Source organism: Lithobates pipiens, unplaced genomic scaffold, assembly GCF_037356315.1.
Source record: "Lithobates pipiens isolate NorthernLeopardFrog02 unplaced genomic scaffold, aLitPip1_a1.2 Scaffold_23, whole genome shotgun sequence".
NCBI lineage: Eukaryota > Metazoa > Chordata > Amphibia > Anura > Ranidae > Lithobates > Lithobates pipiens.
The window spans coordinates 275,934,455-275,961,091 of NW_027507785.1; the positions used below are offsets into that span (position 1 = coordinate 275,934,455).

Sequence of the window (26,637 nt, forward strand, 5' to 3'; positions counted from 1 at the left end):
TCTTAACCATCAGTAAATGCGTTTTAAAACAAGTCTTTGCTGTACTCTGTAGCTGTAGGCACTCTGGAGTAATTTGTCTTCAAAGTTCAAAGTGGAAGCTTTTGCCGTTGTTTGCCGCTCAACTCCTCTCCCAGAGCACCTGATCTACGTTTGAGGAAGTAAAACCTCCTATCTTCTTCAGCCAAGGAAGCTGCCATCTTGGCCTCTTTTTCAGCTTCAACTGCCATGATGGTGCACGTGTGATCAGTTATGATATCGACCATTGGATGGTTTGAGAATTTGGTTGAGAACATAACCAATGTGAGTTAGCATTCCTGGCATAGCGGGAATGTAACTGTTTTTTGAAACTGTTAAATCGATAGGGTTACTTCTGCTTTAAGACCCCTTTCACACTGGGCCACTTTTCAGACATTTTAGCACTAAAAATAGCGCCTGTAAAGCTCCTGAATAGCGCCTCTCAAGCCACCGCAGTGGGAAATCCTGAATGCTTTCACACTGGGGTGGTGCACTTGCAGGATGGGAAAAAAAGTCCTACAAGCAGCATCTGTGGGGTGGTGTGGGAGCGGTGTATACAATACGGGCGCTATTAAACCCTTTCTTCATCCACTAGTGGGTCGCTTTTAACCACGATAACAGCAGCGCCACCCCAGTGTGAAAGGGGTCTAAAGCCATTGATTTAACGGTTTCAAAAAAACATTTACTGTGATTGGCTGTCACAGTGGTCACATGGTCCGAAAAACTCCCCGTCTACAGTAAATGCTCTGAGAGCGCGCTTGCTCTCAGCACAAGTGCATAGGCAGCAATTAACGCAAATATGCGGCCCCTCAGCGCAAAGGACCAGGCGGCCGAGAGGCCGCATATTTGCGTACAGCCGTCGCCTATGGGTTAAGGCAGGCCAAAGACTGTGATTTTTTTTTTTTTCCTGTACTGGATGCAGTAAAGAAAATCACTTGATTCCCCTATCAACACAGCCAATGTTGATGGTGTTCCCCCTTGGGGGTGTGTGTGTTGGGGTCACAGGGAGCCGTCTCTGCCAGGAGAACTCTGTGATTGTTAGTGGCTGGAAATAGCATTTGGGTACAATCAGCCTGCCCATAGATGGGTCGAATTTTGGACGGCCCCTGCTGAACAAGCTGAGATTTGAACCATCCATGGCCGGCTTAGGATAATTGAAGGCTACCAAGTCACTTCTGAGTGGTGGGGAGCCTGGGAAGTGGCGCTTCTAAAATAGAAAGTGCTAATAAGTTTTGAGGATAATGTGTTCAAAGTGTCTGCAGCTACGAAGGTCTGTGAGTTTGTATTTAAAAGTTAATTTACTTTTGTACACTTAATGTCGTGCTTTTTGCTTAAACAATGTCAGTATGTTGGTGCATCGGTTCTCTCTGCTCCACTGAGAGCTCCTTATATGTACAACACGGAGATAGACTTCTGGGCCACTACTGCATCAAGTGGGGTATATAAGTGACTCCAGTTCTGGTGTTGTGCCTCGATCCTTCTCACTTTGTTTCTATTCATGGAGCACATGACAGTAATGACTTTAGTGCTGTACTTTGTGAACGGCACAGCAGCAGAACTGGTTATGATAATGCACACCATTTGGTGCAGCGGTGGTCCAGAAGTCCTGCACCCCACTGTACATGATGGGAACTTTCAGAGGAGCCTAATGTGGGGTACACAGTATGAGAAAATTTGGCACGATCGTTCAATTTTCGTATAGTGTGTACACCACTTTCAACATCCGATCCAAACTTTCCAAATGAAAATTTTCGAAGGGAACTACTCCCAAAAATGTTCTTGTATGGGAACAGAACTAACGATTTTCGTTTAGTGTGTACTGTTTGTGTATGCTTTTCGTACGAACAAAATCCGATACAAAAGACTGCGCATGATCAGTAACAATAAATAACAACCATTGTTGTATGAGAATTTTCATACATTTCGAGCGTGTACCTGATTTTCTTATAGCGTATACCTACCTTAAAGAGCTCCTAAAGTACTAAGATATTTACATTATTTATGTGAGAAATAAAGATTAAAAACAAAAAGCTATATCCGGAGTTGGACTAAAGCTTCATACACATTATACAAATTTGTTCAATTTCCTTTAGGTTTACCTTCAACTATGTAGTGCAAGGGCCTGTCTGATTACATACAATTTGAAAGTGTTTAGGTTTGACCTCATATTATATGGTTTTGTGGTAAATCTAAAGAAAAGTTGTACAAGAAAATTGTATAGTGTGCAGCCAACTTAAAGGGGTTGTAAAGGCTCATGTTTTTTCACCTTAAGCATTAAGGTCAAAAAACACCTTGTAGTCACTAGCCCCCCCCCCCCCCCCCGTTTTATTTACCTGAGCCTCGAATTTCCATCGGCGCGTCCTCGCCATCCCTCTCTCCACAGGTTCCCGCCTCTTGATTGGATAGATTGATAGCAGTGCAGCCATTGGCTCCGGCTGCTGTCAATCAAATCCAATGATGCGGGGGACGGGGCTAAGTCCCGCATTCGGCCTCTATGGATGTCGAATGCTGGACTCATGAGCGCACCCGCAAGGTAACCCCCTCTGGGAAAGGGCTTCTCCAAGAGGGCTATCTAATGCGGGAAGGAGCCGTAAGAACCATGAGGGACCCCAGAAATGGATGTTCGGTGCCACTCTGCAAAACAAGCTGCACAGTGGAGGTAAATACGACATGTTTGTTGTTTAAAAAAAAAAAAAATGTTCCTTTTAGTATCACTTTAACCCTTTAATGTTCTGCTCCACCGATTGGTAGCACACATTTTGAGTCACGCTAACTCATTGAAAAATGTCAACTTTAAAAGGTCGTGCAAAATGCATGGCCCCTGGTGCGTGCTGCGAGAACAGTGCTGTGGCAACAAGATGTTCCGAAGTGCGAATTTTATTGAAATGTCACAAAGTTTTGTTGGCTGCAGTGTTGTGCAATGCAGTGGATTACATGGCACCACACTGCACTGATTTGAAGTTCTGCATGCCGTACCTTTTTACTTTCAGCTCACAGTGTGAACTGGCATAATGAGGAACAAGGCTTTTTACTCTGTCTTGTGTAGGGACTGCACTGGGCAAGGCAACCCAGTGCAGGCACAATGACGCTGGTGTGGACAGGTGTGTGTATATATATTTTAAATGTTCATAGCCTGGCTATAGTTGCACTTCAAGGTACAACTCTACTTTTGTAGAGTTGTACCTTAAACTGCTTTTTGTAACTTAGGGAAGTGAGTTATGAACTTACTAAATGGCATCCATCACCTGATTTAGTTTGTCTGTACAGATTAGGAGACATCCATTAGGCCCTACTGAAATTGCTACAATTTGCTGAATGCTATGGGGGGGTCATTCTGCAAAGGCCTACTGTCAACGGGGTGTTCACATAGATGAGTCATTACATTGTTCTTACAGGTCCCATGGCAAAGTTGTGAACATTTTTGTAATGGGCATTGCATAAACTTCAGCGTCCTGGTAAATGCCTAATGGAACAAAATAATAAATAATATGGTTATTTTTTTGCCCTGGCTCGTATCATTTTAGCCAGAAAAGATTATAAACCCAGTTCTTTGATTTAAAATCAGCTTCTACAGTTCTAATAACAAAGGAGAAAAACAGTGAACATTTTCATGTGTACTGTGTATGTAGGCCTATGGATTTTCCTCTACAGTTGTCATTTGTGTTTGGAAGTGCCTACACTAAGTTTATGTGGCGGTGCCTCTGCAAGTATCATGTCTAACATGTGTAAGTACCATCTCTGGGTTTATGTAGGGATAACATGTCATGTGTCTCTGCTCCAAAGAAAACTGATCACTATATGGAGTAAACCCTCTTTCCAAGTTTTTGTTTTCTAGGACCACGCGTGTCAAAGCACCACGATAAATTTGCCAGGGAATGCAAAATAGACTTCTAATTTTATTCTGATTATAGACAAAAAAAATGAATTTGCATTCCTTTACCAATTACCAATGTTGAATGCCGTGCAATGTGTGTATTTTATATAGTTGTTGCTCCTGCTAGCACCTTGCTGTTTTAAACAAACTGAGCCGTGGGCCATTGTGTTTTCTCTTTGCTGCTGAAAAATGTGTATTCGAGTCTTTGATTATTTGATTCCTTAATGTGCATAATACATTTTTGGATAATTTTTTTTCTAATAATTGATATTCTTAGAACACTTGGCAACATCCTTCGCTGAAACATTAGTGGAGTCCCACCCAAAAATCAAACTTCCGCTTTAAGCACTCATGACCCCCTGGCATGCCACATTTGGCATGTCATTTTTTTGGGGGGGGGGGGGGGGGGTTGTGCCTGGTTGTGAAAGGTACTCACCTCGCCCCCCCCCCCCCCCCCTCCCTGCAATCTTCTGGAACACGTAACAGGTCCCAGAAGATTGCTCGGCTATAATATTTAATCTATGGTGGAGATGTGTGTGTGTGTGTGTGTATATATATATATATATATATATATATATATATATATATATATATATATATATATATGAAAATCGATCAATCCCAATGTACTAATCTCATTTCTTGAGACCCTTTTTGGAAAGTAGACAGTCTGAAGTAAGAGGCATGGCACATTTTTAGAAGTTGTAAATTTTTTTTTTTTTGGTCGCAATTTTTGGGAAAATTAAGAAATCTTTTTTGCACTTTTTTTTTTTTTTAAATATATATACCGTCACCAGTGCAGTACAGCACCATTATATAAAAAAAAAACATATATATATATATTTAAAAATATTGTTTTTATTTCCTTTTTGTTTACATTTTATTTTTACATACTGTACCACTCTGGGCAGTTGATCAAGAATTTTTTTTTTTTTTTTTTTTACATACTATGATGTGGATCTCACAGCTAAAAGCAAATATTTTTACTGAATGGCAGTGTGTAGACAGGGTATTGTTGTGATTATCTGTGATTGGTTACAGATAATCACATGGTACAAATGATCTGTGATTGGCCCTGTAACGTGTGATCATTGTGACCAATCACAGCTAGTGCAAAGAAAAAAAATGTCTCCAGCACACCAAGGATCTCCATAGTGTGTCGAAAGCTTTAATCAGCCATCACCTCGTTACAGCAGATTGCAACATTTCGGAGCCATGCGGGACCCCTTCATCAGGCATGTGAAGGGGTTCTGTGTGGCTTCATAACGTTGCAATCTGCTGTAATGACGGTTGGTGTGCTGGGGACATTCTTTTGCTCTGACTTGGCATGGTTCCAACTGGTGGTTGCTTCAGCACCCATGTATACACACAGCCATTTCTACAGGAACGTTTGCATTGGGAATAGTGCGTTGGCAATCACAGCTAGCAACACAGTGGTATCCAATGAATGGAAAGAAAGGAAGCCATCCTTTGTTTACAATTGCTATGTGATCTGCTGTGATTGATCACAGCGATCATGTGGTACTGGCAGCGGGACAGCACATTGATCAGTCCTCCGCTGAGTCTGGTGGACACTGTGGGTGGCAGATCATGCCTGGAGCACTGCCCACGTTCTCGGGAGGATGTCCTCCAAGAACAATAGGGTTCCCGCCCTAACGTCCTTTTACAATTACCTGGGCGGGAAGCGGTTAAAGTGGCTGTAAACCCTTACATATATCCAATGAAGTGACTGGCCTCAGGTGCTTCACAGAGATGAAACAAATCCTCTTACATAAGTTGTACCGGTCTATCTGCAGTCTTTTCTTCTCTATCTGTTCATAGTGCTGAATATTTAAAGCTTGTCTGAGAGTTCAGAAAAAAAGGGGGCAGAGAGCTGACTGAAGTTACATTCTGCATAGCTCACTGTGGGAGCTCTGATAGCTGATTGGAGGGAAGAGACACACCTCCCACAGCACACAGGAACAGAGCTGATCAATCAACTGGGGCCCCTCCTCTGTCACCATTCCTCCCCTGGTGTCAGGAAAACTTGTCAGAAGTGATTTGTGCTGATAGCAGAGGAAAGAGGCAGCAGACACACATGACACTTATTGCTTCTAATGTTGACAAGTTCACACTATAGAGCAGGGATATGCTATTAGCGGGGCCTCCAGCTGTTGCAAAACTACAAATCCCATCATGCCTCTGGATGTCAGAGCCTTGCTATGCCTCGTGGGACTTGTAGTTCTACAATAGCTGGAGGTCTGCTAATTGCATATCCTTGCTATAGAGTGATATACGTTGTTCATATTTCATGTCTGACGTTTACTACCACTTTTAAGTTTTTAGACTGAAGAGAAGGTCATTTTAAAGCGTTACTCTAATTCTATTAAAAAAACAATATAATGAAGGCGAGCTCTTTCCTGCTCTGTGGATACTGAAGTATTCATTCCAGTTCGGACTATTGTAATCATGTGATCATTGCAAGTATTGCCAGTAAGAGAAGAACTGCTGAAAAAAAAAGTGGAGCCACTTGCATGAACATTCTGTGTTGTCATGGTTACACAAAAGCAATGTTTGAATTCTTCGTTTAGAAACTCGCAGTTGGATGCAGATAATAACATAAATCAAGCCTAGTGCTAGATATATCTTTTATATTATATGCATCCTGGCTAAATAATGTGCATTAATTGCAGGCATGACATTACATTACTCTTTCTTTCCTCCCAGAAATCCATCGCCAACTTTATTCTGGCATCATTCAGGGTCATCATCCAATTCATGGACTTAAAGTCTTTCCCTTAGTGATTATGATATAAATCCTGGTGTCTTTGCAGAAGCCTTTATCTTTTGAGCTGTGTGTACATATTTATACCTGATCAGCTTGTTAGACTCACACTAGGTTCACACTTTTGACGCACATATACGTCGCAGGTACCGCAGCCCATTTATTTGAATAGTCTGCCGTACTCGCAGAAAAGAAGCCCTCTACTTTTTCTAATCGCCCCACACTGTTACTATGCAGCACCATGTGATTTGGCACTTACAAAAATGCGCTGTGTCTGCAAACAAGTAACGGTGCTATTAAAGTGCCATTAAACCCACATCATTAACATCTATCAATGTTTGCTGTATTTCATGCTGTTCAAACTCAGTCACTATGGGATTCGTTTTTAGTAATCTGCAATAATATTGGTTGATCCTTCTGTTCTGTCTCCCCCTCTTGCACATGTCCCCAGTGCAGTTGGGGGTTTTGCAGAGCTGTGCTAGCAGCTAGTGCACATGCTCAGTTTTCAGTGTGTTTTCTACCCTGAGCATTTTTTACCTATCACATCTGAGCACACAATGGTAAATGGCAGCCCACTCGCTCCCCCCCTTCCATGTCCACTAACCAGCTAAGCACAATGGGGGTGGGATATTAAGTCTTGTTTGATGGAGGCTTCACCTCCCTGTTCTAAGACTTAGACTGGAGGGGGGTGAGACAGCCTGTGATTGGCAGAAATCCACCCACTCCATGTTATTGCCTAAAAATAAGGTTTGATTTTAAATATATATTTGTATGACAATTTAAAACCGTTTATTGATAGTAATTATGTTTATGCTGTATCTCAAAGGCTTTTTATTTACATGTTTTCTTTTATTTTAAACATGTTTCCCTGCAGACCGACTGGAAAAGAGCTATATATCTATTAGGAAAAAAAAGTACTTTCATTTTAATTTTATTTTTTTATTATATGAAAATAATTACAGTGCCATCAACCATATACAGAAAGAGAAGGGACAATGTAAATGAAACCATGTTTTCAGTATCACTTTAACCACTTAAGGACTGCCTCACATCGGTACGTGATTCTTAAAGTGCCCAGCCGTGGGTCAGGAGCGCGCTGCCGGAGTTACGCTCCCGACCCGGTCCTGAGCTCCGTGGCCGTGGGACCAGCAGACCCGATCGCCGCTAGTGTCCCGCAATTGGGTGACAGAGCTGAAGAACGAGGAGAGGTCTGTGTAAACAAACCTCTCCCTGTGCTTCCCTGTGTGGCTGTCACCGATCATCTGTTCCCTTTTATAGGGAAGGTCGATCAGTAACGTCACAAGCCAGGCCACGCCCACACAATAAAAAAAAAACACATCACGTCATACATAACCCCTACACTGCCCCCTAGTGGTTAACTCCTTCACTGCCAGTGTCATTTACACAGGAATCAGTGCATTTAAATAGCACTGGTTGCTGTATAAATGACACTGGTCCCAATAATGTGTCAAAAATGTCTGATGTGTCCGCCATAATGTCGCAGTCACAATAAAAATCGCTGATCGCCACCATTACTAGTAAAAAATATTAATAAAAATGCTATAAAACTATCCCCTATTTTGTAAACGCTATAACTTTTGCACAAGCCAATCAATAATCGCTAATTGCGATTTTTTTTTTTTTTTTTTTACCAAAAATATGTAGAAGAATACGTATCGGCCTAAACTGAGGAAAAAAAAATGTTTTTTTTATATATTTTTTGGGCATATTTATTATAGCAAAAAGTAAAAAATATTGAAGTTTTTCAAAATTGTTGCTCTATTTTTGTTTATAGTGCAAAAAATAAATGCCGCAGAGGTGATCAAATACTACCAAAAGAAAGCTCTATTTGTGGGAAAAAAAGGACGCCAATTCTGTTTGTCAGGCACGTCACACGACCGCGCAATTGTCAGTTAAAGCGACGCAGTGCCGAATCGCAAAAAAGGCCTGGTTCTTTGGCTGCAAATTGGTCCTGGGCTTAAGTGGTTAAGAATTAATATAGCAGAACGGACAGGTCTGAATGTTTTCTTACATGCCGCCAACACTTACAGTGCTGCTGTGTAATTGGTGCTGAGAAAATTCACTTAAAAATCTTTTGTTTTTGTCTGCGAATTCACAGGGTAAGGCAACAACCGTTTTTTAAATGTTTCCCAGTGGATGTAATAATGTTGATATCAGTGGTGGCACCATGATAATACTCCTAATGGATTTACACAGTGTAGTAAAGTATTAGCGGTTCCAGTCTGAATATTTGTCAATGACTGGTAAGTGGTGTGATCAAACGCTACTATCAACCCTCGCTGTTTGCTCACCTGTAGTAAATGTAATTTGTTGCCAGTAGCAGCCCTTATACACCAATAATGGGATGTCGGCAGCTGCCATAGGCAAGGCAACACGACACTGTGGACATTGCAGTAACTGAATGACTTAAAGTGATCCTAAACACACGCAGTTAAATTTACATGGTCCCTTCTATTTCTGTATATGGATGATGGCACTGTAATTATTTTCATAAAAAAAAACTTCTAATTACCTTATCCCTAATCAGTATACAGCTGTCACATGGCTCGGCTCTCTCCCAGCCTGTCTGCAGGGAAACATAAACAGGAGGAGCTTCTAGTCCTTTTCTGCTGGTCACATGTTTAAGCTTAAACAAAAAAAAAGAAAAAAAAAAGCAGCAATGTCACTGGCGCATGCACTCTGAAGGCACGGCATACCCATGTCATTGCTTCAGAGCGGTGTGCCGAGGCATAGGCTCCCATGCGCTTGCATGGGAATGACGTCATCACATGGGGGGCCAATCAAGCAGCCACAGCCCATGATCCTGGAAGGAAGACCAGTTGAAGCTAGAAGCCTCTGCAGCAGTGACAGCGTAACACTGGAGGGCTTTGTTTTAAGGTAAGTACTTCATAATGTGCTAGTATGTGGTGTATACTAGCACATTATGATATTGCCTTGCAGGGGGAAAGAGTTTACTACCACTTTAAAACGCATTCAGAATCCGCAAAAGGGGTCTCAAGGGTCTTAAGACTTTGTTGCTTCAGATTCAGCTTTAGCAAAAATTATAGCATGTTCATGAACTGAAGGACTCTGGTGGCTACAGGCAGTAGTGTAGTTCCCACAGTATTGAAGATTGAAGCTGAACTCCAACTTGGTCCAGTGTAGCTATGCATATACCATACCTGGCTGATCCACCTGGAATCTGAACTTCATTGAAGTATACAAAGCTACTCCAGTGTTCGCCACAAGCTTCTGTGTCCCATGCCAAGAGGCTGCTCTGCTGTATCCTGTACACAGGAGGTGGGCCCCTCGTGCTGAGCAACTAAACTCCTGTGTTCCAAATGCAGCGGGGCAGCTGCTCGGCACAGGCCCTGGAAGCATGTGGTGATCACTGGGGTAGCGATGATCATTTCATTTGTTTCCATGTGCTTCGGCCAGGTATGGTATATGCATATTGGCCAGGTATGGTATATGCATATTGGCCAGGTATGGTATATGCATATTGGCCAGGTACGGTATAGGCATACAGGCCAGGTACGGTATAGGCATACCAGCCAGGTGCGGTATAGGCCAGGTACGGTGTATGTATACCGGCCAGGTATGGTGTATGTATACCGGCCAGGTATGGTAAAGGCCAGGTACGGTATAGGCATACAGGCCAGGTATGGTATAGGCATACCAGCCAGGTACGGTATAGGCCAGGTATGGTGTATATATACCGGCCAGGTACGGTAAAGGCCAGGTATGGTATATGCATACCGGCCAGGTATGGTAAAGGCCAGGTACGGTATATGCATACCAGCCAGGTATGGTATAGGCTAGGTACGGTATATGCATACCGGCCAGGTATGGTATATATGTAGTTAAATTAGTCAAAGCTGGATCAGTGTAACTATGTATAAAATATCTATACCTGGAGATCTTCTTTAACTGCTATAGCCATAGCGGTCACCCCCACAGCGCTGGAATATTAGCGCAAAATAACTAGCCTGTAGTTGGTTGCTTCTGATTGCAGCTTATTTCACAACAAAATACTATAAGTTGTATACTGGAGGCAGGAAGAAACATTTCATCAAATGCACCAAGAGGATTGGTTGATAAGGACAACACAGATAGTGTGTTTTTTTTTTTTTTTTTTTAAATCCAGTTTTTCTGCACAAGGCCTGCTGTTATGATGAACTACTAATCCTTGTGTTTTGGAGTCATTTGGTCTGGTTAGGACCATCTGCTCTTCTTTATTGTAAACAAAGCTATTGCTAGCCTGAATAGTCTCATAATAGGGGACTACAAATGAATGGATAAGTCTTGTGTTACAAAGCAGTAACATAAGAGAAGGTTATTAGTGTAAAAGCAGCAAATAAATGTCTAATTTTAAGCGGAAATAGAAAATTACAGTTTTTAAAGGCCAGCTCCTCCCAGTTTCTCCTCTATTGGGGGACGCAGACACCAGTATTTCCAGTTTAATGCAACTGCAGCGGCCTTTGCAAAGCCAAATGTTGGTGCCACACTCCTCTCAGTAGATTTCCATAATGTGGAATGTACAAATAGGCAGAGAGCAGCAACTTGAGTTGATCACATGAAGGTGGATGAAGACACAGTGGGGAAACCATGCCGTACAGCAAAGTTTCTTGCATCTGCTCGCCAGAAACGCAGGTGTGACTGCTGCCTTAGAGTGCCTCCACTCTGGAGGAAGAAGCACAGGGGCACCTTTTGAACAGCAGCATTGGTAATCTGGGGGGAGGGGGAGTATTAGATGTACTAGCAGACCTAGATACACTAAAAAATTGAAGCTGAACTCCAGCTCACACCCCGGTGCTTTCTCATGTGATCCAACCCACTTAGTAAGACTCTGTAAGTTTCCTTAAAGTGTTATTAAACCCAGGACCCTGCATTCGCTATATCTGGTCTCCTACAGTACACAGAACATGGAAATGCAATTATTTAGTAAATATAAACTGCTAAATACCTTTTCTCATCAGCAGTATATAGCAGTCTAGTGACTTCTATCAGTGTCTGGTTAAAGCTTGTAGCAGGGTTTTTTTTTATTCTCCCCTGATTGTCCTATGAGGCAGCAGAATCCCTGGCCCTGTGTCTGGACAGTGCTGATTGGCCCTGTGCTGATCACATGCATTCTCCCAAGAAGAAGAAGAAGAAAAAAACCTCTAGCAACACACACCAAACTGAGCATGTGCAGAGTGACTCCAAAGCTCTGTCTTATCAGGAGATGGATTGGGGACAATGGAAAAAAGGGAGGATCGGAAAAGAAAGGATCAAACAGTATTTTTTACACAATGCAGAGGATCCTGGTATGTGTGCAGTTCTTGGTTGTGTTAAAAAAATTTCTCACACAGATCGGCCCCTTTCTGGAGACTTGAACTTTTGAAATTGCTACAAATTTACAATGTTGCAGTCTATTCACTAGGGAAGGGAGGATTGAAGAAATTCTTTCTCCTGGCTGCAGCAGACTGATGACATAATTTTAGCCCAGGTAAAGTCACAATACAGGGGGTTACATCCCCGGGTTACAAACATCCGACGTACAAATGGAGGGAGACAACAGGAAGTGAGAGGAAATCTACCCCTAGGAAGGGAAATTCAGAGTTATCATGAGAGTAGTGTCTCCATTGAAGCTTTACTACCAGTTCTTGTTTCCACAACAACCCAAAATGTTCAAAATCCAATTATCAGAAAGTGAAAATCTTCTGGCACAGACAGTAAAACCGTCACAGGGGTGTTAAACCTTCCCTATTCTAGCCAAAAAACATATTTTTCTATTTTTTTTTGCTGAAGCTACACTTAAAATTTTTACCTGTTCCGACTTACAAACAAATTCAACTTGAGACCCTACAGAACCTATCTTGTTTGTGACCCAGGAACTGCCTGTACTGGAATTTAACCAGTTGCTGACCGATGTACGCCGATATACGTCGGCAAAATGGCAGCGGTGGGCAAATGGGCGTACCTGTACATCCCCTTTAATTTGCGGGGCTAGCCCGCACTCACTGCATACAGCGGGACCCCCATGGTGTCCTGGCGATCGTGTCACGGAGCCACAGAATGGGGAGATGCCTATGTAAACAAGGTATTTCCCCGTTCTGTCTAGTGACATGACAGAAATCACTGCTCCCTGTCTTCGGGAGCAGTGATCTCTCTACATGTTGTAGTGGGCTTATCCCCCCACAGTTAAATTCACTCCCTAGGACACACTTAACCCCTTGATCACCCCCTAGTGTTTAACCCCTTCCCCCCAGTGTCATTTACACAGTAATCCATGCATTGTTATAACACTGAGTGCTGTATAAATGACAGTGGTCTCAAAATAGTGTCAAGTGTCTGATGTGTTCACCATAATGTCGCAGTCACGATAAAAATTGCAGATCACCGCCATTACTAATGATAAAAAATGGCATAAAACTATCCACTATTTAGTAGATGCAATAACTTTTGCGCAAACCAATCAGTATACGCTTATTGCGATTATTTTTTTTTTTACCAAAAAAATGTAGAATACATATCGACCTAAACTGATGAAAAAAATCTTTTTTTTTTAAATTTATTTTTGGGGGATATTTATTACAGCAAAAAGTAAAAAATATTGCTTTTTTCCCCAAAATTTTCACTTTATTTTTTTTTTGTTTATAGCGCAAAAAAGAAAAACCGCAGAGGTGATCAAATACCACCAAAAGAAAGCTCTATTTGTGGGAACAAAAGGACGTCAATTTTGTTTGGGTGTAACGTTGCACGACCGCATAATTGTCAGTTAAAGCGACACAGTGCCATATCGCAAAAAGTGCTCTGGTCAGGAAGGGGATAAAATCTTCCAGGGCTGAAGCGGTTAAAGTTTAACTCAAGGCCGAACTTTTTTTTTTTTTTTTTGTTGTGGATATAGTGGAGATAAGTTAGACCCCCTGTCGGGTTTCTTTTCTGCTTTGTTCCCTCATTAAGGAGATTCATCCTCTCTATTTGTCCTGTTTACCATTATCATTGAAAGTGTAAGTAAAGGAAAATCTCAAAATTTGGGTTGTCCCCAAAAAGGTAATAGAGGGGGAATCTTCCAATGGGGACAGTTGTTACTATGACCTGGGGATCCCCAAGGTCCCAAGGATTCCCATCATTTGCATGGATTTCCTCTCACTTCCTGTTTGGGTATGACACAGATGGCGTAAAAAGAAAAGAAAGAATCTGACCGGTTATAACCCTCCTTTTACTCTATCCAAAATAAAAATAAAACTTCTGGCCTATAGTTCTGCCTTAATTACTTTAACCAGTTGAGGTCCGGGCCATAGCCGAATGATGGCTACAGCGCGGACCTCAATCTCCAGGAGGCCGTCATAGGACGTCCTCCCCTGTGCACGTGCCCTGCAGGGCGCACTGTGATCATGAATCACGGAGACTCGGCTGATCACCGATCCGAGTAAGGGGCTGGTCCTGACCCCTTACCATGTGATCAGCTGTCAGCCAATGACAGCTGATCACATGATGTAAACAAAAGCTTGGTGATCGTTTTTTTCCCCCTCCTCACGCTGACAGTGTGAAAAGAAAAAAAAGCCGATCACCGGCTTGTGTTAAAGGGACATCGGTCTCGAAGAGGAAGGAGGTAATGATGCCTCCTCTGTGCCATTCAGTGCCACCTGTCCTTGTCACCTGCCAGTGATCACAGTGCCCACCAGTGCCACTTATCAATGCCCATGAGTGCCACCTATCAATGCCTACCAGTGGTGCCAATCAGTGCCACCTACCAGTGCTGCCTGTCAGTGTAAGCAATCAGTGCCCAACACTGCCACCTATTGGTGGCCATCACTGCCGCCTTATCAGCGTACATCAATGAAGGAGACAAATTACCTGTTTAAAAAATGTTTTTTTTATATAAAATTGTGTAATTTGGTATTTTTCAATTAATTAAAAAAAAAATTATAAAAATTTCATTTGGGTACAGTGTTGTATGACTGCGCAATTGTCATTCAAAGTGCGACAGTGCTGAAAGCTGAAAATTGGTCTGGACAGGAGGGGGGTTTAAGTGCCCAGTAAGCAAGTGGTTAAATATAAAAGGATTATGGGATGTGACATGTCAGGAATGTATTCATATCGATTTATAAAGTTACCAGTAGGTCCGCTTAGACACCTGGAAGGTCCGCTGTTAAGACATAAGGCCAGCTACAGCCGAGGGCCCCAGTTCTGGTTACAGTTCTGAGACATTGAACGCTAAAGCCCGTGGCAGCTGCCAATTATCCTCAGTCGCAGCTTTTCAGCTTGCCAATTATCATATCCTCTTACCACAACTAAGCATACTAATTGCTAAATCTTTAATCAGTTTTACTGTGCAAAATGGTATTAAATGTAATAATAATCAAGACTGCAGGCTCCGCCATAGTATGATGGTATAATCAAATGCATCGTCTTGCCCACCCCAGATTTGCAAAGTTTAAAAGTAATTAATTTAAGGATGGTTGAAACCCTTTTTAAATACCAGCTGCAGCCATTTTTTGGTTTTCGTTTTAGATTAAATTAGGGAAGAGTTACAGCCTCTGTTTTTTCTACAAATGCTGTGTCTCCAACTGAGTTTTCTTCTTGTTCGGTCTCGCACCCCTTTTCTTGGACAGGAAATAAAGGGAAATCTTCCTCACGGGGACACAGCCAGCAATGAATTCTTGACACCTTCCTTATGCTTTCAGAAAATGTGTTTAAAGAGGAACTGCAGTCTGCTCACATAATTTGTAATAAAAACATCTTTGCCATTCTGAAGCTTCCCTCCAACCACTTTGCATATTATTTTATATATACTGTGATTCTGTACTTGCCAAATATGCTGCAGAAATCTCACTTCACTGAGTCCGGCTGCAGCTATTTTAACTGTGGGCACCTGAAGCTGCTGCCTGTTCACTTCCTGGATTTACACAGACACACACACAAACATCTCCAGCTCTGCAGCCCTGCGTCTTTCATTGACCCTTTTATGACTCCCCCCCCCTTTCCTGGCAAACTTTCACCAGAAAGAGAGAGACCTGTGCATGATGTCATAATCCTAGGCTAATGACCAGACAAGAAACACGAAGTGGGCTGTATAAGGTATTTACTGGCAGAAAGAAAATGTTTTACTATCCAAAGTTAAAACAACAAGGGCAGAAGTTTTAATAGATGGAAAGTTGAAAACATTTCTGAAGTTCCGCTTTAAATTACTGCCTGCTTGAGGAGAAATGCTTTCACTTCCTGTTCTGATACTCTGCAAATAAGCAGGAAGTAGAAATCTCTTAAAATGCGGATACAGACCGCTATGACAAATTTACACCACTTTGTGCAAATTTCCCCACTTTGTGCAAAAGTTGAAAAAAAGAAAAAGTTAGGCTGGAGCTGGGGTTTAAAAAAGTGCAACCTGATAGTAATGTGTCAAATTGGGCAATTTTTCTGGAACTCGTATAACGAAAGGGCAAGAGACCACTTGCTGACCGCCTAACTGGGACCATACGTCATTACTTTGATGTTTAATACCGTGGTTATGGCTGAATTATCAGAGAAACGATCATCCGTTTTTTTTTTTTTGGATGCTAGCTTCCTTATCTAAAATGAATAGGTTACTAAAGTACGAAAATTCTCAGGTGACAGAATTAAAATTGGGAAGTGATGTAATGTATTTGTATTGTATTTTTGGATGAAAATTGTACTAATATTAAATGTTGTACTATACTATCTGGTATCGTGCAAGAAAAATTTTCATGTTTGTCCCTGTGGAAGATTTCAGACAGCTGCGTACTAACGATCGAATTATCGTACGATCGCTTCCAAAACAGTATTTTTTGTACGATAGTCTGATCATGTGTACAGGGCTTTAGAAGTGGCAGGAGGGGTTGACCCTCCACAGCAATAAAAGTGGTCATAAAAAAATAAATAAAGTGACAGTGTAAAAATTAAAATGTAATAAAAAAATATATATTTTTTTTTAAAGCGCCCCTGTCCCCCCATGCTCGCACACAGGGGTGAACACATAAGAAAATCATACCCACATATGTGAACCGTGATCACACCACACGTTGGGTATCGCCACAATTGTCAGAGCAAGAGCAATAATTCTAGGACTAAACCTCCTCTAACACTAAATGAGTAACCCGTAAAAGTTTTTAAAGCATTGCCTATGGACTGTAGTTTGGCGCTATTCCACGAGCATGCACAATTTTAAAGCATAACATGTAACATCTCTTTTTACTCGGCGTAACACGATCTTTCATATTTTACAAAAAAATTGGGTTACTTTATTAAAAATAAAAAAATTATAAAAATTGCAGATCGCCGCCATTACTAGTAAAAAAAATAAATAAATAATAATGACATAAATCTATCCCTTATTTTGTAGACTCTATAACTTTTGTGCAAACCAATCAATATACTCTTATTTCAATTTTTGTTTTATATATTTTTTTACCATAAATATGTAGAAGAATACATACAGTATTGGCTTAAACTGAGGTAAGTTAGTTTTTTTGATAAAGTGGGATATTTATTATAGCAGAAAGTAAAAGATATTGTTTTTTTTCAAAATTGTCGCTGTTCTTTTGTTTATAGCGCAAAAAATAAAAACCGCAGAGGTGATCAAATACAACCAAAAAGCTAAATTTGTGGGGAAAAAAAAAGGACGTCAAATTTGTTTGGGTACAGTGTCACGCTACCACGTAATTGTCAGTTAAAGCGACGCATCGCAAGGTCATTGAGCAGCCAAATCTTCTGGGGCTGAAGCGGTTAAAATAATTTTTTTTGCTTAAATTAAAAAATAAACAGTCTAGTTCGCTTCTGCCCACAAGCTCGGCGGGACAGGGCACTTTATATTTTCTTATTTTATTTTTTTTCTTATTTATTTTACTTTTTTATTTTTACACTGTCTTTTTAAAAAAGATTGGGTCACTTTTATTCCTATTACATCTCTTGTAATAGAAAAAAAGCATGACAGGAACTCTTTAATGTGAGATCTGTGGTCAAAAAAACCTCAGATCTGTGGCGGGAGGGGGGCACCTCTCCCGCCGCCAATAAAAGGGATCTTGTGTCTAATCTGCCGCAGAGACCACTTTTATCTTAGAGGACCGCCCGCCAATTCAGAAAATGCCAGGGTTATGGCAGCTATCTGCCATAAACCCAGTATTCTGCATCATCCTGCCATCCCAGAGCAAGATGTCGCGGTTTACATCAGAGGGTACCATGGGGCACATGTGGACTTTGGGTCACTGTTTGGGCAGCCCTGGTTTATGGGTTCTCTCTGACAACAATAATTAGCTACTGGTTATTACTAACCATGAGTACCTGTTGCTAATACAAGTAGTATACTGCTCCAGATGGCAGGCCTAAGGCTTCACCTCCCCTGCACATAAAAGTTTGCTGGCTCTGCATGCAGTAGACCTGCGAACAAAAGAATCTGGATGACCGCACTCACATACTCACTTAGTGCTATGACTATCATTAAGCACCAGTAAGGGTGTGAAACGCGTTAGAGATATCTGATTCCTTTACCTCCATTTGCTGTATGGTTAGTCTTTTTATTCAATAAACAATAAATGGACAGCTGCACTCCAATATGACATATTGTCATATTGGAGTGCGGCTGTCCAGATCCTTTAGTTCGCATGTTACTCGTCATTGTTGTCCAATCCTGGTGGATGCATGGAGCAACATTGAAGGGAAGGGGGTGTGTTTGTGTGTGTGTATATATTAGGGCTGTGGAAATTAAAGATTAATTCCTTAATTAATCGTTCATTATTTTGATCGGTACTCTCCTCTCTACCAGCTTCCGGGTCTTCAGGGAGTTCCGTAGGAGATCCGGTGACGTCACGGACATCGACGTCACTGGACTCCTCCCCCTTCCCCAAGTGCCTCCGTCTGCTAACGAAGGGAAGGGGGAGGAGTCCAGTGACGTTGACGTTCTGATTAAGCATAACGCGTACGGGGGAGTAGCTACGCATGACGTCACCCGCTGCTGCCCTATGTAACCAACACATTTGTCCGCTTTACATGTGGTGTTTTTATCATCTTTATGTGAGTAGTTTGTGTTTGAACACAAAAACGAAATCTTATACTTAAGCAGTGAGCACTTAGATCTTTCCTTTCTACCCATGACCTGGTGTCCTTGCTGAGATCTAAGGAGACGTGAGAGGAGTTTATGGTCCGTGTTAACGCTTTTGATACCCACTTGCATGACCACCTGTTTGCACAGGGGTCCATGCCATAAGTTGGGAGTGATTAGTTAGACCGGAGGTGGAAGGATTGCCACGCTACTGTGAAAAAAAAAAGACTTGCGTCAGTGCTACAATTTGAATCTAAAACGTATTTGTGTGAACTGTGAAGTTAAGTCATGGATTGTGGAAACTAACTAGTGTTGGGTGATTGTATATAGTGTATACCACATTTACCACTGACTAATGCAGAGTTGCAATGCAAGGAGATCAGCTAAAAGTAGTTGGATCTGTATGTGCGGTATAATTAATTGAAATTAGTCAATTCAAATTTTCGTGCTCGATAAATCGTTTTTTTCAAATCAGTAACAGCCCTAAAATCTCTCTCTCTCTCTCTCTCTCTATCTATCTATCTATATATACACACTGGGGAAGGAGTGATATCACCGTTTAGTGAATCTGTTGTGGACAAAGTGCAGGTTCACTATAAAATATCTATCTTTACAAATACACTTGTGGGCTGCATTGTCTTTTTTTTTTTTTTCACAAATATTTTATATATTCCTTCCTAATGACTATCCATTTACGTTATAGTTAATTATTTCTGTCTGACCCTTAACACACAATTCCCGCAGCTTCCTTGTCCTCTACTTCTGTCAACAGTGCTTATATTTAGCCGTCGGTAATTGTTGCTGTAACATAGTCCAAGTAGTTTTCATTGGCGTCTGTAGAAGGACAGCAATGACTTTATAAAACATAAATGCTTAGCACTGACAAAACAGGCTGCAGCTCTATTCTTCCCTGTTTAGTTGTGTTCTGAATGTGCAGCCAGCCCATTGAGTTTCCCTGGCTCTTTATAGCACACCATTGAAATTGAGTTTTTTTTTTTGTTTTTCCTTTCAAGTAAATTGAGGATGGATTTCTCTATGAAGAAATGACTTTTGCTCTAGCAGTTTAATCTTTTTCCTTCGACTTTCAGTGATTTTCTCTTCTAGGAAACGGGGAAAAATTGTCACTTTGTTCTTGGAAGCATCAGCAGTAATGATTACTAAGTCTAACGCTGTATCTAATTAAAATCCTCCAAAATTCTTGGCATCTTCTGTTCTCATTTTGATTTTGATCATTGTATAACGTTGTTCTTATGATTGTAACAGTGTCACCAGCAGCAGTGAATTTGAAATATTGGTATAATTTAAATGTTTGCTATGCTATTGTCACATCTATGAACTGACATTAATAGCTTCCCATTGAAAATATGTTCTTTTAATAGTTTCTCTAAAGAACGTGAGTTCAATTGCTGGTGCTACGTGTAATTGGTGACTGGATGATGGATTTAGGAGGTTTTTCGCACTGTTTCTGGGAGGCCCTGTGGCTTTTTCTCCCGTTTTTTTTTTTTCTAGCACGCCAAAATAAATGTGTATATATAATTATTATTATTATTATCATTAAAAAAAATATATATATATATATATATATATATATATATATATATATATATATATATATATATATATATATTACTTTTTTTTTTTTGAATGGACAGAAGTATGTGAGCACCATTTAGGAAGGCTTGTTTCAAGTGATATTAACCACTTAAGGGCCGGGCCTATTTTTTTCAGACGGTGGTTACAAGTTAAAATCATTTTTTTTTTGCTAGAATTACTTAGAATGGTGCTGCCATTGCTGGTAAGGGAACCTGGCAGTGTGGCCTTTCAACTTCACGGCCGGGTCCCTACTGCACATGCACAAAACGCACTGCTCTCTCTCACTGGCTTGACAGAAGGGGAAGGAGGAGGAGGTGGTGAGCCAAGCTGCTGATTTACTAAGCCACGGCTCAGTCTCCAGGAAGTGGGGACAGGGTACCTGTAAAAAAAACAGGTTACCGCTCTCCCCTTCCCTCGTAAGGTTCCAAATGTGGCACCTGAGGGGGGAGGAATCAGATAAGTGGAAGTTAACAACCAAACAGGTGGGTAAAGAACAATTTGGATAACAGTCATGCAAATGTAATTCACTGGTGGTGAGTACAAAAAGGTGGGGGTACTTACAGAACAGGATCACAGAATAAGGTGAAGGGAATAAGGTAGGGGGAAGGAAAAAAAGCCTTGGCAGGCATTGGAGGCAGAAACTTACCTTATAAGAATTGCAAATACTCAGAAGGTCATTTTGTAACATTTTAATAAAGTTCTACCAAATAAAAAGTAAACAGCACTGTGTCAAAAGTGCATACTAGCAGCCACGCAATCAGTGTGGCTTACTGGTGGGAATATGCCCTAAATGGACCCAAGGATGAATTGGATCACCAACTGTGAGCCAGGTCTTTTCATCCAATATCAGTAGCTGACCTTACGAATGCTCTTGTGGCTTAAAGTGGTTGTAAACACTTTTTTTAAACTTTATGCTACAGGTAAGCCTATATTAATGCTTACCTGTAGCTAACCAGGATATCTCCTAAACCTGCACAGTTTAGGAGATATCCCATGTGCCCATGACATCAGCACATGGGCACTAGAGCAAACGGCTGCACCTATGTGCTGCTGCATCAGTGTGCGTGCTGTTACCTGCGTCTCCCGCACGCATGCGTTATTGCTTGACGTTATTGCGGCTCTGGCCAATCACAGCGACGGAGCCACGATACCCGTAAGTAAATCTGGGACAACATGTCGGCGGCCAGAGGGGGAGACGAGGCAGAACAGCTATATGCCTATGTTAACAAGGCAGACCATTGTTCTGTCACAGAGGAAGAGAGAAATCTGGTGTTCCTGCTAATCGAGAACACAGATGTCTCTCCTTCTCCAGTCCGTCCATCCCCCACACAGTTAGAAAGCATTCCCTAGGACAGTAAAGGTGAACCTTGGCACCCAGATGTTTTGGAACTACATTTCCCATGAGGCTCAACTACACTGCAGAGTGCATGAGCATCATGGGAAATGTAGTTCAAAAACATCTGGGGTGCCAAGGTTCACCATCACTGCCCTTGGAGCAAACTTAACCCTTTGATCATCCCTGATGTTAATCCTTTCCCTGCCAGTGTCATTTATACAGTGAGCGTGCATTTATTTTTTAGCATTGATCATTGTATTGGGGTCAGTGGTCCCCAAAAAGTGTCACTCGTATCAGATTTGCCTGCCGCAATGTTGCGGTCCCGCAAAAAAAAAACCCGCTGATCACCGATATTGCTAGTAAAAACAATAAAAAATAAAGTCCATAAATCTATCCCATAGTTTTTAAACTTTTGAGCAAACCAATCAATATACGCTTTTTGGGATTTTTTTATTTCTTTTTTTTACCAAAAATATGTAGCAGAATACAAATTTTCCTAAACTGATGAAGAAATTTTAGATTTTTTTAAAAGAAAAATATTGGATATGTATTGTAGCAGAAAGTAAAAAAAATATTATTTGCTTTTTGTGTATAGCGCAAACTATAAAAACCGCAGAGGTGATCAAATACCACCAAAAGAAAGCTCTATTTGCGGGGGGGGGGGGGGGGGGGAAGGACATCAGTTTTGTTTAGGTACTGCGTCGCACGGCCGCGCATTTGTCAGTTAACATAATGCAATGCTGTGTCTCAAAAATGGCCTGGTCTTGAGGGGGTAAAACCTTCCGGAGCTGTAGTGGTTAAACTACAAAGATCTTATTATCTCCTGTTTTTATGATTCTTTTCTCTGCCTTAGATTAGGATGTACTGTATGCTCATTTTAAAATATATTTGCACATTGTAAAACAAAGTGTTTCTGAGTCAAATATGCATCTGTGGCCTCCCTGCTGCGATTTGTTTTAATCTGTGCAATGTTTAATGCAGGTGAGAACAGACCGCATTAAAACGGATGTCTGGCTTCAAGCAAAAGGCTGTTTTTGAAGCAGTCGTTTTATGGGAATATCTCACTTTGTAATAACACTGAAGTACTTGGATTACTTCTCCCAAAAGGCCCGGCTTAAAGGGAATCCACTGTCTTTGATTGATTTTTTTTTAAGACCTAAACATGAATGGGATCAGCTCGATGTACTGTAAATAGACTTATCCGTGTGTTACTTATTTTAGTTGTAGTTATGTTTGTATTGGGAAACAGCCATGTTTGGTTTGTACTCTGCATACTGTACTTTCTAATGGTAGGGCAGTAATATTTTATTTTTATATTGCTCTTTTAACTCAATGAAAGTCAGTGTGAGCCTGGCACAATAACCATTCTTCAAATTATAAGTGTACTTTTCATATAAATCTGGTGTTTGGCCCCATTGAACTTCTCAATTGTCAGCGAGACCTCCGATGCAGAGGCCTCCGATGCAGAGGCCTGGCATCTACTCTCATTGCAGGTGGTCAATGAAGAGCATGCATCAGATTCAGCTGTCCTGTCTCCAGCACAGCCCTTGTGCAGGTGACATCTATTATTTTCTAAGACTGACACATGAACATCTACTTCACAATTGGTGAGAAATGTTAAAGGGTAACTCCACTTTCGAGGGGGAAAAAATAGCAAATAAAGAAAGAAAAAAATAATATAGCATATACAATTGCAACACAAGTCATATTGCGGTTGAATGTTATTAAAAATGAACTTTGGCTTTTCAATCTGCGGCTCTGTAATTTTCTATAAATGCAATGCAATATGCTGACCTGGAGTTGTTCTGTACAGAGTGTGTACAGAACATCCCCCAGAAACCTAATATCCTGCTTGTGTGATTGGCTCACCAATTTCCCCAGAAGTCTAAGATACAAGTCGGATTTCAGGCATCCCCTGCAACAAAATTGCCATTTTTGGTGAGATACTGCCAATAGGAAATCACATCTAAAGGGATGCAGGCCCAGTAGCTTTCCTCATTCATAAAACCACTCCCATTAGGCTTACTGTCCCACATGGACACAACCACACAGGGATTTCCTCAAAATAACATAAGGAAGGAATCTGCAACAAAGTTTGTTAAAATCCTTGTAATGTACATATATCACCCAGAGGGGAATGTTTTTTTTGTCTCAACAAAAGTGGAGTTATGCTTTAATGGAAAAATGTGAATAAAAAAACTTGCCTAAAATAGTAAAAAACTTTTTTTAAAGGACAACTAAACACGTGAAAAAAATAAATTTCAGCTTACGGTCATTAGATGTGGTGGCTTCATTCGTTTAAATTTTTTCAAGCTAGGAACATTTCCAGCAAATAGAGAATACCAGCTGATCTTGCCAGAAATGCAGTTCTATTGTCACGTCCTGTGAACTGCACCAAAAATATTTCTCTTTAGTTCATCAACAGACACAGCGCTCCATTATTCCTGACTATAGGGTTATATCGCCTTCTGCAGGAGTTAGGACTAGGCAGAACAAAAAAACTTGGCTACACCCATGGGCCTGGCCTCATCTGGTATATAACCCCCTCTCTGCTATAGGTATTAAGTTTGTTTCTGTCTAGTAAGGAGTAAAGACCTAGGCTCCCTGTTGGGATCTTATTATTATCCTAGCAATTTTTTGCCTTTTTCTCCTTTCATGCATCTTTTTGCTTTTTTCTTTCACTCCTGTGAGATCTACAATATACTGCAAGGCTATCTAGATCCAGTGATCTCCGCAGTCTGCCCAGCGAGCCCGTGCAGACTGCAGCTACGTGCTAGGGTGGCCGCAACATGGCCTCAACGGACAGAGGCTGGCCCGTGAGTTAAACATCTTGCAGAGTCGCATATGATCAGGCTCAGGTCCGAGTCGCAGCATCCCCCTGTCCAACAGTCCCCCACTTTCGGTGGTGAGAGGTTCTGTCTGGAGTGATACCCACATCTATGGAGAGGTAAGTAGATCCCCCCCTCCTCCTCGGGGTGCACTGAAACGTGTCCCAGACTGCTAAAGTGTTTGGGTTTGGCTTGAAGAAAATGTGGCAACCCCACTACTTCCTCATAGCTGTATATCTGCAGAGTGAGATCTAAGGCTGCTTTCACACTGGGGCGGTATTCAGGCGTTACAGCGCTAAAAATAGCGCCTGTGTAACGCCTGAAAAAAAACGGCCCCTTTAACTCCGGCTTTCACACTGGAGCGATGCGCTGGCAGGACGGTGAAAAAAGTCCTGCTACCCGCATCTTTGCAGCGGTGAAGGAGCGGTGTATTCACCGCTCCTAAACCGCTCCTACCCATTGAAATCAATGGGACACCGCGGCAATACCGCCGGCAAAGCGCCGCTACAGCGGCGATTTGCGGGCGGGTTTAACCCCTTTTCGGCCGCTAGCGGGGGTTATAACCACCCCGCTAGCGCCCGCACACCGCCGCTAAAACGACGGTAAAGCGCCGCTAAAAATAGCGGCACTTTACCGCCGACGCCGCTCCCGCTGCAGTGTGAAAGCAGCCTAAGGCACTGCTGCATCTGACTGCTTGTCTCAGGAGGTTTGGAGTGAGATTTAGTGATGTGACTAGTGTTCATCTCATTGTTCTCCTTGCTGGAGGCAAGTCAGTAAGGCTTCTTTCACACTGGGGCGGTGCTGGCGTTAGCGGTAAAGCAACGCTAGTTTTAGCAGCGCTTTTCGGCCCTGCTAGCAGCTGAAGAAAGGGTTAAAAGCACCCATGTTGCAACACTGTCAAAAGTGCTTTGCAGCTGCTTTGGCAACACTGCCCATTTGTTTCAATGGGCAGGGAGTTTTGGGAGTGGTGTATACACCGCTCCCAAACCGCCCCAAAGATCCTGCTTGCAGGACTTTTTTTTTCTTTCTCTGGCTTTCACACTGGGGGGGCATGACAGGCGCTTTACAGGCACTTTTTTCTTTTGCTAAAAAGCACCTCAGGGGTCTAATGGGAGAAACAACCAGCTGTAGGGAGGCCACAGGCAATACTAGTAATTAGTTATTTGCCTTTTGCCTGTCTTTTTTTGGGGGGTACAGGTTCCAAAATTCAGAAGATTTGCAGAGATCTTTGCTGCTTATGCACTTGTGTGGACTATATTGACTATAAAAATCTGTCCGACCGTGTGTACAAGGGCTTTGAGACGTCTTTGCAGAATTATACACGTCTACAACCACAGAAGATGGGGATTCGATGAATCTTTCTCAAAATCTTCCTGCAACTTACAGACGATCAAATAGCACTGTTAGAGGCTCCTCTCATGACAGACAAAATTACAGATGCACTTGCTAGCTTTGCCAGGTCCAAGTCTCCGGGCTCAGATGGCCTACTCATCAAATTTGATTTACATTAAAGTGAGATACTTGCCCCTAAACTGTTAGCTCTTTATAACTGACTTTGAAGCCTTTGAATTACCTCCCTTTAGGTGATTATAGTTTTGATACCCAAGCCAGGAAAGGACCTGGGAAAACCCGCCTCTTACTGCCCTATTTCCCTTTTACAAGTCGATATCAAGATCCTAGCTAAGGTTCTTGCTCTGCGCCTCAACCAAGTTATCTTGACCCTGATACATGCAAACCAGGAAGGCTTCATGCCAGGGCCTAACACCTCATTTAATCTAATAAGACTGTACATTAACCTACAAGCTCCACATGAGGGGGTTTGTTCACAGGTGATAGTCACTCTGGATATGGCTAAAGCATTTGACTCGGTGGAGTGGAGGTATTTTTGGAATTGCTTGGAGTGCTACGGATTTGGGCTTCAGATTATCAAATGGATCCAATTATTGTATCAGGCGAAGGTGGTGGCCAAGGGATGGCCCTCCGGCCTTTTGCCTTGATGTCCGTTATCCCCATTGCTATATGCACTGGCACCGGAACCCCTTGCTGTTTCTATACAGGAGAACCTGGAGGTCCACAGTCTCTGTGCAGGTGGCTTGACTAAAAAAAACAGTATGTATGCTGATGACACCTTGTTGTACTTGGCTGACTCAGGTCCCTCTCTCCAAAATGCATTTCAGGCAATAGAAC

General features: G+C 41.8%; 1 protein-coding gene across 2 annotated transcripts in view; it reads left to right on the forward strand.

Annotated features, from left to right (window-relative positions):
• RABGAP1L (RAB GTPase activating protein 1 like) overlaps nt 1-26,637 on the forward strand; it is a 613,081-nt gene that overhangs the window by 258,770 nt on the left and 327,674 nt on the right. The gene's annotated exons all lie outside the window — the stretch shown is intronic.